The sequence below is a fragment of the Notolepis coatsorum genome (genome assembly GCF_963971535.1).
Source record: "Notolepis coatsorum genome assembly, chromosome: 8".
In the NCBI taxonomy this organism is placed as follows: Eukaryota; Metazoa; Chordata; class Actinopteri; order Aulopiformes; family Paralepididae; genus Notolepis; species Notolepis coatsorum.
Genome location: NC_140172.1, coordinates 48,285,193 through 48,302,020, shown reverse-complemented (window position 1 = coordinate 48,302,020; position 16,828 = coordinate 48,285,193). Strand labels below are relative to the sequence as shown.

The 16,828-nt window shown below is 43.0% G+C and overlaps 1 pseudogene across 1 annotated transcript in view; it reads right to left on the bottom strand.

Annotated features, from left to right (window-relative positions):
- Positions 1 to 16,828, bottom strand: part of LOC311233444 (neurobeachin-like) — a 129,061-nt pseudogene that overhangs the window by 93,588 nt on the left and 18,645 nt on the right. The window contains exons 3-4 of the transcript in view: positions 14,563 to 14,638; positions 13,842 to 13,976 (exon numbers count right to left, since the gene is read on the bottom strand). The product of the transcript in view is annotated as a neurobeachin-like (transcript). The remainder of the gene's footprint in view (positions 1 to 13,841; positions 13,977 to 14,562; positions 14,639 to 16,828) is intronic.

Below are 16,828 nucleotides of genomic sequence, written 5' to 3'. Positions count from 1 at the left end.
AAGTCGTAACCTCAAAATTTGTATTTGTATAGAATCTGAAACTTTGTATATTTGTATATATCATAAACAAAATAATCTGAAACTTTGGTCCGTCTCCATCAGATTTGTATGCATTTTGAAGGACACAGAAGTCTGGAAAGGGTGAACTTTTGTGATGATCAGTGTGGACTATGGTGCTAAACCTTCTCTGTTACTCTTAAAGTACCAGTAATATTATCTTCTTCATTACCTGACAGATGAGTTTCTTGACTTGACCTTGATTATTTTTCATTTATTCATAATTTTTTTTGTCAGCTAAAATGGAACCAAATAGGCCACTTTAAATTGAATCTCTAGGTAAGCAAACTGATTGATTGATTGATTTATTGATTGAAAAGTTTATTAACAGATTGCAGAATGGGTACAGTACAGTACAGCTCAATACATACAATTGTTAAGAGGATGCAGACCTGACAAAGACTTTCGTCTTGTTTCCATCAGGGTCCCCCATTTTCAATTCATCATATGACACACACGACATACAGATAGACAGTACTGCTACATCTATACATTTATGACATACCAGATTTGCAAATACAGTACTGTTTGTGATACTAAAAAAATCCAGAAAAAGAGTGTATATACATTTGACATAGAAACTGTGCATTGAAGGAGGTTGGGTAGGTGGGGTGGGGCTGTACATTGGAGGTGGGGGGGGGGGGGGGGTTGGGTAGGGGGGGACACACTGTACATTGGAATACTGACATACATTTGACATAGAAACTGTACATTGGAGGAGGTTGGGTAGGTGGGGTGGGGTTGGGTGGGGCTGTACATTGGAGGTGGGGGGGGGGGCACTGTACATGCAAGTGTATCATGTCCATTCAAAGAATTCTAAACAAATATTTGACAAGTGCTTCCCTTTCAGGTGTAATTTTTTCTTTTTCTTTTTACTAGGGCTGGGACTTTATCGCATTAATTGCGATTAATTAACTACAGAAATAATTAAAAGTAAAACAAATGTATGCATTTAATCGCATGATGATCTTTCTTTATTGTGTAAGAATTAGTGCTGTTAGGCGATTAAAAGGATTTGTAATTAATTAATCGAATTAATCACATTTTAATCGCATAACCATTTTAGGCCTGATATTCTATATTCTATAATCATATTTCAAATGGCATGTGTCCGGATGGCAGAATTCAGTACTGTATCTACAAAACCTTCTGTTTAATCATCTTCCATGTATTCATTTGCTTAGATTTTTCAGGTCTGGTCAATTTTAGCATGGTCAAAGATAAAAAAAATTTATTGATATTCTCATTTGGTTCATTACAATTTACTCAAGCCTAGTAACAGACACAGTATTTATGACACTGGGAATACATTCCCTGAGATCCATAGATGTCCCTAGAATCAGATACCAAGAACATGCAAATGGACCATATTAAAAAAAAGTCTGTAAATGTGTATTCTACGTTCTTATGGAATGAATGAGATTAAAAAATATTTCAAAAATATATATAAAATAACGCGATAATTTGCTGTGTAATTAATTTATCTAATTAACACGATAAACTGACAGCCCTAGTAAGAATGTTACCTTTCAAAGGAGACCAGACTCATCATGCATGTGCTATAAGTATAAAGTATAATAAATCGCAAATAACTTTTTTTCTTATTCTGGTTTGTTCATACAGAATACTGAAAAAATAAGAGAAATTGAGAAGAGTTATTTTTTTTCAATGGTCAACTGTTCTGGAATGTACTTGAAAGTACTGCATTTTACTTTTACCTCGAAAGTGCTTGAGTTTACAAAAGGTCCGTTGCGCTATATATATATATTATTCCAAAAATTGCTGCACTTTGTTAAAAATTGCATTGATCTGTTGGTCTGTGTAGTAGCTAATACAGGATTTTGCTGCTTAAACGTATGTACTGTATAATGTATATTCATTGATTCACTCGTATACCAAAATCCATTTGAATTGAAAAATGTTGCTTTTCGTATCAAATATTGATATGCGATTAAAATGTGATTAATTTCGATTAATTAACTATAAAGTCTTGAATTAATTCGATTAAATTCTTAATCCAGTCCCACCACTACTTTCTACCACTTGATTGATGCTTTCAACGCCCAGTAGCTACTGTGACATCATCATTAGAATGTTCAGCTCTCAAAATTATAGTCTCACAAGTGAGACTGTACACCTGAAAGGGTTAACTGGCTGAAACAAGCGAGGAGGATGAGGAGGATGAGGAGGATGCGGAGGGGGCAGGTGTGTAATTGGGAAAGGAGGACTTTTATAGGAGGGCATTTCATTTCCATTTCATCTTGTCATACCGTGCTGACTTTTATATGTGCGTGTGTGTGTGTCTGTGTGTGTGTGCATGTGTATCATATAAATCCCATCTATGATACCGCACCAGTCCCAGGTGATGCATCTTTCTTATCTGGCATGCTGTTACATGTTGCTATAGTTTGGTAGCACATGCCCTCTGTCATAGTCTAGCTAGCCCATTTCTCAGCTGTTTGTCTGCAAGAGCGGATGTGTGGTGTGTGTGAGTGTGTGTGTGTGTGTGACGTGTGTGTGTGTGTGTGTGTGTGTGTGTGTGTGTGTGTGTGTGTGTGTGTGTGTGTGTGTGTGTGTGTGTGTGTGTGTGTGTGGGGTGTGTGTGTGGGGGTGTTTGCATGTACATGTACGTGTGTGTGTGTGTGTGTGTGTGTGTGTGTGTGTGTGTGTGTGTGTGTGTGTGTGTGTGTGTGTGTGTGTGTGTGTGTATGTCTGTGTGTGTATGTGTGTGTGTGTGAGTGTGCACGAGTGTCAATATTTCAATTAAAAGCCTTCACTTAGAGAATGCAATTAGGCCTACTCTTCTCATTATCGTCTGCTCCCGTCTGAATTAATTCTTCTCTCTCCATTTTACTCCACGCCCATTTATCTTATTCAACCGTTTTCTCTCCATTCATTGTGAAAAACAAATGAACCGTTTTTTAACCTGATTTAGTCCTGCGTTTCAGCACTGCATGGTGTTTCATATGACCACCACACACACACACACACACGCACACGCACACGCACATACACACACACACACACACACACACACACACACGCACACACACACACACACACACACACACACACACACACACACACAGTATACATACACATAATGGACACATGGAGTTATGCATTGGGATCAGCAGTCTCCTGTACGCTTGAAGGGAAATTCCACCGCAAATCAACACTAAGCTCTTTTAGCAGATTGAGACATAACTGATTCATGCTCTATGTGGGTGGCCAAAGCAACCTCCGCTCAGAAATATTAGCAGTAGAAGATGCTCATTTGGTAGAGCTATCATAATGACACATAGCTCTACCCTCACTTAATTTAGTAGAACTATGAACAAATACGTTTCTTGATACCACAGTCGTCCCTCTCCCTCTCTCTCTCTCTCTCTCTCTCTGTATGTAACGCGTGCAGAGGTTCACGCTATTTCCCCCTGATCCCCTCCCTGCTGAACAGGCGCCCGACCGACCAGTAGGAACCGCAGTTTACAACGACCAGGACACATACCCCGCCGGCTTCCCACCAGCTAACACTGCCAATTGTGTTAGTAGGGACGACTGACCAAGCCAGAGGTACCGCTGACAGCTGGATTCGATCCCAGAGTCTCTGCGGTGGTAGGCGAGTGCATTCTCCACTGCGCTACCCAGCCGCCTCATTGTCTGCATTAAAAAAAAAATTACTCATTGTACTTAGGTTGTACTTTAGATTGTATATTGTATTGTATATTGTATATTGTATATTCCTATTTTACTTACTTTTTTACTTATTTGTTTTACTGTATGAAGCACACTCTCAGGGGCTAATACAGAACCAAGCATTTCACCGTAAAGTACATGTATTTTATATGTGACAAATAATAAACAAACTTGAAACTTGAAACTCGCCAGGTAAAGGAGTGACCAGAAGTAATAGTTGGGCCCTCCCTCCGCTGGCGTCGTCTGAGTGACGGCCGCTCTTTTTCAGTGTAGTCACATTGTGAAGCAGGAAGCTGGAGCATGTCCAGTAGTTTAAGTCTATATCTTTTGACGATAATGTTCAGAGCTGGCTGTGAGCTTATTTTTACTCTGTAGTAAAGCAACTTTTCGAGAGAGACCCGGAAAATTCCCCTTTAAGATGGAGAAGGTGTAAATGAAGGTGTGCCCAACCAATCATTTGAAAGCATCCTGTCTTCACACACCTGAAACCCAACAATATGACCCTGGAGAATATGACTGCTGCAGAACTAACGGCTGCAGAGCTCGAGAACCATTAGGCGTATGACGTACAGTACATCATGCCAGTTAGGGTACAGACCCTCACTTGCACCTTGTGTATACTGTTTATTTTTCTCATATCTTTATATTCAGATTTTATTTTATTGCCTATATTTATGTATTTCTTCTATTACCCTGCCCATACCTGTAACTTACCTGTACCCATTTCCCGAATTTCCCCAAGGGGATCAATAAAGGAATATCTTATCTTATCTTACCTCCCCTCCCCCATGCTACTATGATGCCGGCATTTCCCCAAGGGGATCAATAAAGGAATATCTTATCTTATCTTACGACAAGCTCTGACACAGGTCTGCCTGTGTCACCAACATCTGGCTGAGATGAGCTTCTATAAGATAAGATAAGATAAGATAAGATAAGATAAGATATTCCTTTATTGATCCCCTTGGGGAAATTCCAGTGACACACACATACAGCTCATCGTCTCATTAACAACAACATATCACAATCATTACATTTTTACAGTAACAACGGCACAACATAAGTTCAAACAGACATGTACATTTGTTGACACATGTCGACTACAGAATGCCTGAGACACCATATGCGATAGTCGGCTGCGACAACACCTGGGTGTCGTTGCGCCAGGTGGCGGGAGGGAGGGTGGAAAGATTGTCCAGCGGGAGGGGGCAGGGATGGGGGGGATCGGGCTTTGGTGATGAGACAGTCATTTAGGCTCCCCCCCTCCAGCGCGCGTACTAGTCGGCTGCCGTCACCATCACGCGGGAGTGGCGCCGGGCGTACACGCGGGAGGGGGGATTGGGTAGGGAGTGTGTACTCATGTGTGCATTGTTGCATCCTAGTTATCAAAAGGAAACACAGAGTAAACAACAGCTTTCATCTCTAGAGTTAGGGCCATATTCCACGCTGTGCTTGATTTTATGGCATCTCTCAATCTCGCTAACAATCACAATTTCAATGACACTGTTTTATGAGCTCTGTGCCTTTACTCGCCTGATACAGTATGTGTGGCTTTCTGCCTCTGTCTGGTAACACAGCAACCTGCTGGCAACCCCAACATCTCTTAACCCTTTCACTACCACACTACCAAAGGGTTAACCGTCTGTAGTGTGGTAGTGAAAGGGTTAAATGATTTAGGCACTCATATTCTTACTCCCAAAAGTAGTCTGATAATCACTCAGAGAATTAGGATGTCATTTAGAATAATTTGTATCTTTTTTCTTTCTTTTTACTACACTATACTGTGCATACAGACTATGATAATTCCTTCTGTAAATCCACCATCCACCATAGAATTCAAATCGCACTTTAGAGGAATTCATTTGAATATATACCATAATGTTCATAATTAGTGCTAATACATTTTGTTCTATTGTTCTGTCCCTGCCATATTGATTATTATCATAGTCAAAGCTAGTGTCCATCTATTTTATTATGTTGCTAGCAAATTAAGTCTGGCCGCACCTCTGTACATTGTAAATAGTTGTATTCTTATACACTATGAGGCAGAGTACAGCCTGAGATTCTCTGGCGAGGCCCTTCTTTGAACAGAATATAGGTCTTCACAACAATCGCACCGTGGTCAGCCTGTACACAGTGGACTGGCTCGACTTTGAAGTGAACCCTGGAGCAACTCCTTTGAAGTGAGAGCGCAGTTGGACCAAAGGCAGGAAAATAGTCCAAAAATTTAGCAGTCAATGAAGCTGATTGGCAAAGTACAATAACCTAGCGGTCCACAAAGACGACTTCAAACTGGAAATGGTAACAACAGATGAGGTACTCAAAAAACTGAGCGCCCTCCAACCTAACAAGGCCACTGGCCATGACAACATCCCCTCCAAATTCCTCAGAGACTCAGCAGCCGCCATCACCCCAGTCATCACACACATAATAAACCTCTCCATAAAACAGGGACACGTCCCCAAGGACTTCAAAATTGCGAGAGTGACCCCTCTGCACAAAAAAGGCAGTAAATTAGACCCAGGCAACTACCGCCCTGTTTCTATCCTTACCTCCATCTCGAAAGTCATGGAAAAAAATGTATACGAACAGGTCGAAAAATACCTCGCGGAAAAAAATCTAATCTACGAATTCCAATCTGGCTTCAGAACATCCCACTCCACTGACACATGCCTTCTCTATTTAAACGACCACATCAAACAAGAGGTGGACTCGGGCAAATACTGCGGCATGGTCATGCTGGACCTACAAAAGGCCTTCGACACTGTCAATCACACCATTCTGATTGACAAGCTAAAAGCAATTGGTTTTGATAGTCTATCAGTGAGCTGGATGCAATCCTACCTGGAGGGGAGAGAGCAGATGGTGGAGGTAAACGGTACCCTATCCCCCCCCTCACAGTAAGCTGTGGTGTTCCACAAGGAAGCATACTAGGTCCGCTACTGTTCCTAATTTATGCAAATGACATGTCGTCAGCTTGTTCCTGTTTGCGGACGACTCAGCCCTGCTGGTCTCTGACAAGAACAAGTTACAGGTTGAAAAAAACCTCAGCTCAGAACTAGGCAAAATCTGCATATGGCTCGCTGATAACAAACTATCATTACACATGGGCAAAACAGAGTCCATTCTCTTCGGTTCAAATAACAAACTCAGCAAGACCGACGGCTTCTCAGTTACAGTGGGTGACAATATTGTCACAAGGAAAGAAGATATTACCTACCTGGTTCCATCCTAGAGGCAAATCTTTCCTGTGACAAAATGGCATCCAATGTAATAAAAAAAGTCAACCAACGAACTCGATTCTTGTACCGGATCTCCTCACTGGTAAACAAGAATACCCTGAAGACTCTGGCAGGAGCACTCATTCAAGGGTACTACAACTATGCTTGCACCTCATGGTACCAAAGCACCTCAAAGGCGCTAAAAACAAAATTACAAACATCTCAAAACAAACTGGTCAGACTACTGCTTGACCTTACTCCTAGAACCCACCTCACCTCTGCCCACTTTGACAACCTAGGACCGAGGGTCGAAACCATGACGACCATCTCGACGCGGGATGTAAACATCTCGACGCCCGATAGCCGGCTAGCTAGCAGAGCTAACAACGAAAACAACCAGGAACGAGTCCTTTGTTGTTCCAGCACGGCGCGGGACCCGACCCCCCCCTCCCCCCTTCTTTGTTGTTCCAGCACGGCGCGGGACCCGACCCCCCCCTCCCCCCTTCCCACCCACAACAACACAGAGGAACAGATCACAAACGGACAATACTTCGAACCTGCCAACATCAATGAAATAACCAACGCCAATGGACTGAACATTTTTCACATTAACATTAACAGCTTAAAAAACAAATTGGATGAAATCAAACAAATATTCATAAATGGTAAGGCAAACATACTGTGCTTCTCAGAAACTAAGCTCGACGATTCTGTAAAAGATCCAGAGATAGAGATTGAGAACTACTCAATAATCAGGAATGATAGGAACAAACATGGAGGTGGTGTCTGTATGTACATACACAAGGACACCAAATTCATCAACAGAAATGACCTGAATCATAAATCAATTGAAACTGTATGGGTGGAAATCCTATTCGAAAGGGCGAAATCCCTACTGGTTGGCACAGTCTACAGGCCGCCAGATCATAGTGGCTTTTATGATACACTGGATGGGTGTTTAGCTGGAGTTGAGGATGTAGACAAAATTCTTATTGGAGACTGGAACACGGATATGCAACGAAAAGATGCACCCGTCTTCAAGGCCTTCAGTAGGTTTTGTGATCTGCATGGCCTCAGCCAGCTAATCACCCAACCCACACGTGTATGTGAATCAACTCAGACTACCATTGACCTCATTCTGACCTCCGACAAGTCCAAGATCTCAAATAAAGGGGTTATAGCATGTGGGTTAAGTGATCATTATATGATATTCTGTACCCGAAAAAAACTAAAACAAAAGGCTGGCTGCCACAAAACAGTCACATCTAGAGACCTCAAAACCTACTCTAGCGAGGCCTTCAACCTTGAACTGGAGAGTCTGGACTGGTCAGATGAACTCAATGGTACACTGGTTGACGAAACATGGCTAGGTTTCAAAACCAAATTCTCAGCAATACTAAACGACATGGCCCCCCTAAGAACCACCAGGGTAAAAAATCGCGCTGAGCCGTGGATGCACTCCGAAATACTGGCCGCTATGAAAACCAGAGACAAAAAATGCTCTGAGTTTCGTAAAAGTCAGTCAAAGCTTACTAAAAGCACGAGCAGTGAACTCCAAGCCCACGTGACTGAACTCAAACTAGAAAGAAACAGACTAAGAAACGACGTAAACTCCATGATCAAAACTGCAAAAAAGAATTTCATCAATGACAAAACTGAGGAAAACAAAAACAAACCACGTGAACTTTGGAAATTACTAAATAATCAACTAGGATGCAGTAAAAAACTTAAAACCAGATTCTCAAACATAAACATAAAAACGGACAACACGCTCATCACAGACAAGCTGGATGTAGCCAATTACTTAAACATTTTCTTCACAAACATAGCCACAACACTGGTAAACAAACTACCCTCCCACTCAGGGCTTTATGGGGTAGAACACATAGTAGCTTACTACAAAAACCTAGGGGTCCGCAAGGACGACTTCAAGCTGGAAATGGTAACAACAGATGAGGTACTCAATAAACTGAGCGCCCTCCAACCTAACAAGGCCACTGGCCATGACAACATCCCCTCCAAATTCCTCAGAGACTCAGCAGCCGCCATCACACCAATCATCACACACATAATAAACCTCTCCATAAAACAGGGACACGTCCCCAAGGACTTCAAAATTGCGAGGGTGACCCCTCTGCACAAAAAGGGCAGCAAATTAGACCCAGGCAACTACCGCCCTGTTTCTATTCTCACCTCCATCTCGAAAGTCATGGAAAAAATAGTCTACGAACAGGTCGAAAAGTACCTAGCGGAAAAAAATCTAATCTACGAATTCCAATCTGGCTTCAGAACATCCCACTCCACTGACACATGCCTTCTCTATTTGAATGACCACATCAAACAAGAGGTGGACGCAGGCAAATACTGCGGCATGGTCATGCTGGACCTACAAAAGGCCTTTGACACGGTCAATCACTCCATTCTGATTGACAAGCTAAAAGCAATTGGTTTTGATAGTCTATCAGTGAGCTGGATGCAATCCTACCTTGAGGGGAGGGAACAGATGGTGGAGGTAAACGGTACTCTATCCCCCCCCCCTCACAGTGAGCTGTGGTGTTCCACAAGGAAGCATACTAGGACCGCTACTGTTCCTAATTTATGCAAATGACATGTCGTCAGCTTGTGACTGCAACTTGTTCCTGTTTGCGGACGACTCAGCCCTGCTGGTCTCTGACAAGAACAAGTTACAGGTTGAAAAAACCCTCAGCTCGGAACTAGGCAGAATCTGCATATGGCTCGCTGATAACAAACTATCATTACACATGGGCAAAACAGAGTCCATTCTCTTCGGTTCAAATAACAAACTCAGCAAGACCGACGGCTTCTCAGTTACAGTGGGTGACAATATTGTCACAAGGAAAGATGAAATTACCTACCTGGGTTCCATCCTAGAGGCTAATCTCTCCTGTGACAAAATGGCATCCAATGTAATAAAAAAAGTCAACCAACGAACTCGATTCTTGTACCGGATCTCCTCTCTGGTAAACAAGAACACCCTGAAGACTCTGGCAGGAGCACTCATTCAGGGGTACTACGACTATGCTTGCACCTCATGGTACCAAAGCACCTCAAAGGCGCTAAAAACAAAATTACAAACATCTCAAAACAAACTGGTCAGACTACTGCTTGACCTTACTCCTAGAACCCACCTCACCCCTGCCCACTTTGACAACCTAGGATGGCTTAGAGTAGACGACAGAGTACAACAACTTGCAATGGGCCTGGTCTACAAGATACACTACACGACCAAGGTACCCATGTACATGTCAAAATACTTCCCAAAGGTCAGTGAATACCACGATCACAACACCAGAGGGAGCTCCACAAATCATGTTAAACCCAGATTCGGCTCAAATAAGGGACTAAACACGTTTCGCAATTATGCCACATCAATGTGGAACGCCCTACCCAAAGCTGTAAAGGAATGTGGATCACTACCCACTTTCAAAACCTCTCTCAAGGGACACCTACGGGAGACTGCAATTCAACACTGGCCCCTGTAAATATCCTAACCCAACCCCCTCCAATGTACAGTCATTTACCTAGTATGGTTTTGTCAATAGTTCAATGTACAATTGTGTTTGTTTGTACAGTGTCCCCCCCCCCCCCCTCAATGTACAGTGTTACTTGTTTATACAGTGTGCCCCCCGCCCCCCCCCCCCCCCCCCCAACCACCTCCAATGTAAATTACCCAGTATGGTTGTCAATATCCCAATGTACCCAACCCCCCCCACCCAACCTCCTCCAATGTACAGTTTCTACGTCAAATGTATATACTCCCTTTTCTTGACTCCTTCTGTATCACAAAAAGTACTGTATTTGCAAATCTGGTATGTCATAAATGTATAGATGTAGCAGTACTGACTATCTGTATGTCATGTATGTCATATATGTCTATATGAATTGAAAATGGGGGACCCTGATGGAAACAAGACAAACGTCTTTCTCAGGTCTGCATCCCCTTAACAATTGTATGTATTGAGCCGTACTGTATTGTACCCATTCTGCAATCTGTTAAATAAAGTTTTCATTCATTCATTCATTTAGAGTAGACGACAGAGTACAGCAACTTGCAATGGGCCTGGTCTACAAGATACACTACACGACCAAGGTACCCATGTACATGTCAAAATACTTCCCAAAGGTCAGTGAATACCACGATCACAACACCAGAGGGAGCTCCACAAATCATGTTAAACCCAGATTCGGCTCAAACAAGGGACTAAACACGTTTCGCAATTATGCCACATCAATGTGGAACGCCCTACCCAAAGCTGTAAAGGAATGTGAATCACTACCCACTTTCAAAAACACTCTCAAAAAACACCTACGGGAGACTGCAATTCGAAACCTGTAAATGTTTCGAACCCTGTAAATGTCCTAACACAACCCCCTCCAATGTACAGTAAATTACCAAGTATGGTCTTGTCAATATTCCAATGTACAGTTTTGTTTGTACAGTTGTACAGTGTTCCGTCCCGTCCCCACTCCTACCCACCCCCCCCCCCACCCCCCCCCCCCAACCACCCAACCACCTCCAATGTACAGCCCCCCCCCCCCCCCCACCTACCCAATCCAATGTACAGTTTCTACGTCAAATGTATATACTCTTTTTTCTGGACTCTTTTTGTATCACAAACAGTACTGTATTTGCAAATCTGGTATGTCATAAATGTATAGATGTAGAAGTACTGTCTATCTCTATGTCATGTATGTCATATATGTTACGATTAATTGAAAATGGGGGACCCTGATGTAAACAAGACGAAAGTCTTTCTCTGGTCTGCATCCCCTTAACAATTGTATGTATTGAGCTGTACTGTACTGTACCCATTCTGCAATCTGTTAATAAAGTTTTCAATCAATCAATCAAACGTGCTTAACAACCACCAGACCTCATGCATGAGACAGTGGCACAGAATGAATCCTCAAGAGTGAAATGGAAAAAATTTACAAGAAAGATCTGACAGGACTTTAAGAAAATGTTACGCTACATTGTGCGTATGTTTAAAAGCACTGCTTTGCTATGTAAATGTGGCTCAACAATGCATATCGCTCGCACATTCATATATCTATCTCGCACATTTGTAATTGGAGAGTGCACATAAACAGCCTTCAGAAGCTCAACCCTTTCACTACCACACTACAGACGGTTAAGCATTTCACTGACACAAGACAAAGGGTCAACCCTTTCACTGCGACAATACAGAATGTTAACCCTTTCACTGCCACACGACAAAGTGTTAACCCTTTCACTACCACACTACATATGGTTAACCCTTTAACTACCACACTACAGGCGGTTAACCATCTGTAGTGTGGTAGTGAAGGGGTTAACCTTCTGTAGTGTGGTAGTGAAAGGGTTAACAGGCACAGACATTGGCTTTGAAATGACCATTAGGCTTAGGCTAATTGCTACTATCAACAGCGGTTCTATGGAACTTAATCTTGGTAGCGAAACAGCCATAATATAGCCAAGCAGAGGGCCAGTCGTTTGATTAGAAACTCCCAAAGCGCTCTTAGATCTGCCAGTCAAAAATCGTCTGCTGCCATGGCAACAAGGGATGTGTGCCCGATAGGCAGCCCAGTCCTGAACAGAGGGGGAGGTTGATTCAGCCAACGTATGCTTGTTTTTATTACACGTCTGTTCTATGTGTCACCTCCCTGTGCCTAACTGTTTCTCCATAGTGTGCCAGGATACATAGAACACATGCACCTTGTGGCACCGTCAATGATTTTAACCCTTTCACTACCACACTAGCAAAGGGTTTCACTGCAACAGTACAGAAGGTTAACCCTGTCACTGCCATGCAACAAAGGGTTAACCCTTTCACAACCACACTACAGACGGTTAACCCTTTCACTACCCTACTAACCGTCTGTAGTGTGGTAGTGAAAGGGTTAAAATCATTGACGGCGTTCAGCAACATTAACTCAAGAATCAACAAAAAATTACATTCATTATGTTTTATATTATATTATCTGTAATATAATCTGTGATGGGAATATTATCTGTGAAGGGTGAAAGTGACCAGCGCTCCTTTAGCTACTAATGGGAATTTCAGCAGAACCTTATCATTTAATTATTATCAACACAGGGCTAGTTTCTGAGCCTGAAATGTATAACACACGCACACACACACACACACACACGCACACACACACACACGCACACACGCACACACACATAACCATGTACAATTACAGTATGTGGAACTTTACTTTGTAACCTATTGTCCCTGTTTCTCTTGCCTACCTCTACATCTCAGTGCAGTGTGTGTGTGTGTGTGTGTGTGTGTGTGTGTGTGTGTGTGTGTGTGTGTGTGTGTGTGTGCATGTGTGTGTGTGTGTGTGCATGTGTGTGTGTGTGTGTGTGTGTGTGTGTGTGTGTGTGTGTGAGAGAGTGCATGTGTGTGTGTGTGTGTGTGAGTGCATGTGTGAGTGCATGTGTGAGTGTGTGTGTGTGTGTGTGTGTGAGAGAGTGCATGTGTGTGTGAGAGTGCATGTGTGTGTGTGTGTGTGTGTGAGTGCATGTGTGTGTGTGTGTGTGTGTGTGAGAGAGTGCATGTGTGTGTGTGTGTGTGTGTGTGTGAGTGCATGTGTGAGTGTGTGTGTGTGTGTGTGTGTGTGTGTGTGTGTGTGTGTGTGTGTGTGTGTGTGTGTGTGAGAGTACATGTGTGTGTGTGTGTGTGTGTGTGTGTGTGTGTGTGTGTGTGTGTGTGTGTGTGTGTGAGAGTACATGTGTGTGTGTGTGTGTGTGTGTGTGTGTGTGTGTGTGTGTGTGTGTGAGAGTACATGTGTGTGTGTGTGTGTGTGTGTGTGTGTGTGTGTGTGTGTGAGAGTACATGTGTGTGTGTGTGTACATACCAAGACCTTTGGGGGTGATACCACTGCAGTCCAGTGGGTTGGTGGCCCAGTAGTAGTACTTGAGCGTGTGCATCAGCTGCAGAACCGTGCCGACGCGACGGATGGTGGTGTAGATGGTGGCAGTGCCGATGAACTCTGATGACAGGTATGTGTAGAGGGACAACTGGACCTGCGTGCACGCACGCACACACACACACACGCACACACACACACACAGTTAACTCAATTACTGCAGTTTGCCTTTGTAGGGCGGTGCTGACAGAGTGGAACAGTACACACATGCAGAGGAGTTACTGCTTTTTGCCTTGAGCAAGTGAATTAAATTGAAAATATATTGGGAGAAGACATCTACCGGAGGACAATAGACATTTTTTTTCCATGTTCTACACTCGTGTTTTTTTGTTTTGTCGTTACGCCTCATCTGACGAGCTCTTTTCACACCACTGACTGACAAGAGGCTTCCTCCCTCCCGCCCTCCCTCCCTCCCGTCCTTCCCTCCCGTCCTTCCCTCCCTCCCCCCTCATTCCGTTCCCTCTCTCCACCTCTGAATATCCCCCGCCCGCTCCTCTGTGTTGCCTGCACACCGGCTCCTCACCCGTCGCTCTCTGAGCTCATTACCATCACAGGGTGAAGCTGTGAAGCAGCCCTTAACGATGTGGCTGCATCTAAAGTGGCTGGAGTTAGTGGGGTGCCGTGCTCCTGTCTGGCCAGAGCGCATCACCGCTCTGCCCGTCGGTGGAGTGGGCTGAGGCGCTAATGGTAACACGTTCAGAGGGGCCGGCAGACAGGGTGGAGGTCTACAGAACATAATAAGGGTTATACGTCGTTAAGAGAGGAGAGAGTGGTGCTGGTGGAAGCACAAATTAAAGGATTAACAAGGCGCCCGTTTTGCACAGCTTTATTGGTCTGGTTACTGGAGTGTATAATGCTTAATCGTATTTTCATAATGACCCTTTTGTGGTGTGGTTAAGTGAGACTTTGCTTAAAGGGAGCGCCCACATTTTTAATTGCCACAAGCCGGGAGTCCTTTTAGTCGAAGCAAAATGAGTCATGCTAAGCATGCTAGTGGAAGTCAATGGAAGCGTGAATATTGCTTAGCAACAGCATTGTGCATGAGGCTAACAATGCTATAATTCTTTGCTTCCAGTGTCTCAAAATCCAGGCCGGATTAAAGGGACTCCCAGTTTCAGACAAATCAGATCAGGCTTCTTAAAAACATGTACTGTCCCTTTAACAATTGTGACTAGGCCGTCTTTTTAAGGAGCTCACCATTGCTCCGAAAACCATGAAATGTTGTGCAATTCAGAAATGGAGATATTGGCAATTTTGAGTGCTTTGAAATGTTCTCTATATGTCTCCTTATTTGCAAAAATAAATACAACTTGTAAATATGTTAATTATTGTTAGATTGTCCAACAGTATTATTTTCCTCGCTGTGTGAAAAAAACTACAGTTGTGTCTGAGGGGAGTGGCTAAGTACTTTCTGTCTCAGGTGTCAGAGAGGAGACGCACAGAAATGAGAGGAGAGGAGATGCACCAAAATCCATTCCAAGACAACGGGCCCAGTACTTTGTTGGTGGTGTGAAAATATGCCAAGAAACATTCATATCTTTGGAACCGTTTGTGTTAAATTGTATCTGAATCGGGAGATGGTCTTCTCTCTGTCAAAATTGAAAGTGTATTTCTGTTAGGTGGGGGAGGGGTTAGGTGCAGGGAACAAAATTAACTTTTTGACTTACCAGCCATTTGGCTGGTAGATTTTAAAAACTACCAGCCAGGCAGATTTTTTACCAGCCAAAAATTCAAAATAGCTTTTTAGTATATCGCCATGTGTTATTATTACTATATAATACTCTCATATGCTATTTTCAATTAATATCATAAACAACATAAGGAATATTAGCATAATTTTGAGTGGACTGAAGGAATGAGTCAGCGTTAATAGTTTTAAATGCAAATAATTTATTGAAACATAGAAGTGGGGTCGGGGACACACACACTGTTTCAACTCACCACCCCCGCATCATATTGTAATCTAGTCTGTCTTCAAACTTCCACTCCTCTCGAAACCTTTTTATATTTGAATATCAACATTATCTGTGCATCCTCAGTAATCCTTAGTTTACTACAATATACTCCTCTCCTGAGTCCTGACTAGTGACTTCATCGTCTTTCCAAACGCACGCACACACACAGAGAAAGGGAGAGTGCCCCCCCCCCCCCCCCCCATTTCCCTTTCCCCAGTCCACACTGTCTGCTGTTCTCTATGGCTCTGCCGCTGATCAGGATTAGCTTGTTAGCTTACGCTAACATAACGTTCATTTCGGGCGATGTGGGCATAAAGGAATGGCGACGATGCAATGCATGTTAGATGCATTTGACCCGTTGTGAGAAGAAGAAAAAACCACAGACTTATTTCGGCTCGCAAAATAGGCGCACTGCTGTGTAGCTCTGCTCTCAGGGAACAAACTTAACTTTTTGACTTACCAGCCATTTGGCTGGTAGATTTTAAAAACTACCAGCCAGGCAGATTTTTTACCAGCCATTGGCGGTTGGCTGGTACTTATTTTGTTCCCTGGTTAGGTGGCAAAGGCCAGTGGGTATTTGTAGTTCTGCATGCATCTTAATTAAGAGAACAGCCACCAACCCTTTGAAGCTCTGTAGCTCAAAACGGCTATTGTGTTATCATCTTTGTTAATAAGACATAGATCGAAAAGTGTCTGCCCAATTTGTAAGTGATGGCTTATTTTGAAGGTACTTTCATATCATGTAAAAAAAAATTAAATTAAGATTGCTCAACAAGACAATAATGTTTGTGCCTGGTCACCATAAAGACATTCATGTTAGGCAGGGACTACAGATGAAAACTAGCTCATTAGCTAATTCTGGCATTTACATTGATGTGGAAACTGAAGATGTTGATTAATGTGCACTGTCCCTGGGTAAAAAAAATAATAGATAAACTTAAACTTAAACTAAACTTAATT